The sequence below is a fragment of the Polyodon spathula genome, chromosome 9 (genome assembly GCF_017654505.1).
Source record: "Polyodon spathula isolate WHYD16114869_AA chromosome 9, ASM1765450v1, whole genome shotgun sequence".
NCBI classification, from domain to species: Eukaryota; Metazoa; Chordata; class Actinopteri; order Acipenseriformes; family Polyodontidae; genus Polyodon; species Polyodon spathula.
In genome coordinates, this window is record NC_054542.1 from 17814577 (window position 1) to 17817622 (window position 3046).

A 3046-nucleotide genomic window follows, 5' to 3' on the forward strand; every position below is an offset into this window, starting at 1 on the left:
GCGGCACCTCTCTCACTGCAAAAAGGAGGTAGGGAAGAAGCGATGCCCAATGTTTTTGCTCTTGATTTACAAACCATCTCAGCATTGACTTCAAGGTCTGATTAAAGTGTTCCACCAAACCGTCCATCTGCGAATGATAAACAGACTTCCTGATGGACATGTTTTTTATATTTTATATACCTGCTATAATTTGTTGGACAGAAAGTTAGTTCCAAGATCAGTCAATATCTTGTTAGGGATCCCTACTCTTGCCATAATCTGCACTAACTCTGTGGCTATTGCAGCGGCACTAGTGGACCTCAATGGAACTGCCTCCAGGTATCGCATTGCATAATCTACCACTACTAATATATGCGTATACTCGGATTCAGAAGGTAGCAAAGGGCCCACTATGTCCATTGCAATGTGTTCAAAAGGAGTGGAAATAATCGGCAGTGGAACCAAAGGGGCGGGCGCACTCGCCCCTTTGGTGTAATAAGTGTGGATAATAAGTGTGGATACACTAGCACCCCAGCCCCATCAATATCTTTACCTTCAATAGATCAGACCTGCCCCAAAGTGTGCTCTAGTGAAGGTTCATTATGTTGGCCCCACACTATGTCCGCACTTGAGTACCACATGTCCGGTATATTGGGGGGGGCTGGAGTACATGGCCCTGTAACCTTGCCCTCTTGGTCACACTGCATTCCGGCTCCCTTTGACTGGCATTTGTTAGCATCCAAACACTCTCCCACCAGAGTCCTCTCTTTATTTGTTTTTCTAGGGCAGAAAATAGGAGAAAACACTTCAGCTTGAAAAGGAAACACATCACCAATGTGTTCCCTTTTCTTTTTTACTGCCACGTTTATGTGTGTGGCTGAGACTGCCATTATTTGCATCAATTTTTTGAATTTTGGCCAGTCTCAGCCCAGAACTTTTCCTGAACCCCTACTACCAGGTGCCATTTTTATCGATCCTATCGATAAACATACTTTTAATGTGGGGTATGCCGCCGTGTTTCCATGGATACAGGAGATGGCCACCTGGCCTCATGCCCGCCAGGACACACCACCCAAGACAGCTGTTCTAATCAAGGTTTTCTCACATCCTGTGTCCACTAATGTGCGGGTTTTCACATTACCCAAAACCACATCAACCATACAAGGCACCTCCCAACCATTTCCCCCGCTCTTTCTCAGGTGCCCAATTACACGTGGCCTCGTCACACTCCATGGGAGCGAGGTATGACCTGGCCAGATGTCCTGGTTAGTTACACCTAAAACAAGTTGGGGGGACAGAGGGGGTTATGGTTAGATATCTGTCCCTTTGCTGGTATGGCAATACAGGTGCAGAGGTGATGCAGACAGAGACTGTAATCCGGTTTGGAAAGGGGTATTTTATTTGTATTTCCAGGTCTGGTGACCAGTAACAATAATAAACAAACAGTAATAAATCAGACGTATGTGCCCCACAATAATACATCCACGGTCACCAGTCCTGGGTGAGTGCAGTAGCTCTCATGGTGGGTGATACACTTTATTGTTTTGTGACAGTAAATGCAGTGCTGTTCCGGTTTTAGTGTTGGCCTTGGTGACATCTACGGAATCATGTTGGTCATCTTGTGCAACAAACAAGACCGATTATTTACACAGACAAACAAACAAAAACATTCACAAACTGCTCCACATTTTTAACTCCAGTTAAAATCCTCGGTTCCTTCCATTCAAACCAATGAGAAGGAACAGTCTCCATTTCCTTTTATGCTGTCACGCATTACCCCTTGGTAAACGAGTGCAACCGCCTCTCCAATCTGCGAATGCCACATCGTTTCCCTGTCGTGCATATTTACGTTGTATATCTAGGGTTTATGTCATAACTGTGTCCTCGCCAATTACCATTAAAGTATAAACACAATAACCACAATACCTCAATAAGAACTAGCGATTCTGATTTAATTATTCCTAGATTCATGAAAAGAGATTAACAATTAATATTATGTATGTTTAAGTATTTCAAATCAATCATAAATGTGTATTTGTTATAAGACAAAAATAAACCAAACCATCCAAATTATTATTACATTTATTCCTATTCTCAAAGGAAGAAGAATAAAGGTTAGGCTTCACAGTTAAAAATATATGTATAAAGAATAAACAAATTAAAACATTCAAGGAAAAGTAATGCATTGTTCAATGTTCATAACAAATCCTTGATGTGCTCTCTGGTCGTAGAGTTTTGTATTAGTGAAGCAGTCTTAATAGTTCATCACGCATTATGTATACATGTGCCAGCTTCCTTGTGGCTAAGTACGCATGTGATGATATCAATATCATGGCTTCAGTTCAGTTACTTGTAAACACACAATATAAGTTTGATACTTATTCTGTTGGTGTGATGTTTAAAACAAAGTCTTCTTAACACAGCCATCCTCTCTGTAGAAGATAGCTGTGCAGCAGCACAGTGCAGTATCTTTTTGACCTTCCATTGGTTCACAGTATTTGATAGACAGTTCCGTGTCACACAAAAAGGATGTGTTAGAAATGGAATGTATCCCCCTATTTTGTTATCAAAGGATTTTACATTTATCATTTAAACCTATTCAATATAACTTTAGTTACATTCATTGGAGAAGCATACAAATTTCAGTTTCATTCGCTATACAAAATTACGATTACAAGCATATAAAAAACATCATGATACAATCAAAGGATAATATTTAAAAATAGTTATTAGTTTATAATATTCATTTAAAATACAATAAACACTTCAGATGTATTGGGAAACTTACTTAAAATAACTATTAAACTTGTGTCCACAAGTTATGTAATTAAAAATGATCCTTAAAGCATTTTAACTAACTTTTAACACAATAATGATACAACTGCATTGTAGCTATAGCTTGCCTTGGCTCTTCTTCAAAGAGTTAACACAGTTTGTGTTCTGTGCCTTATTGTCACGAAGATGGCTGTAGTTGGTGACATCAGACCAGAACCAGGAATCAACAAATAAACAACGGAGAGGTTGAGTTTGGAAAGCTGAGTGCTTGGATGTGCTGATCATTTAATAA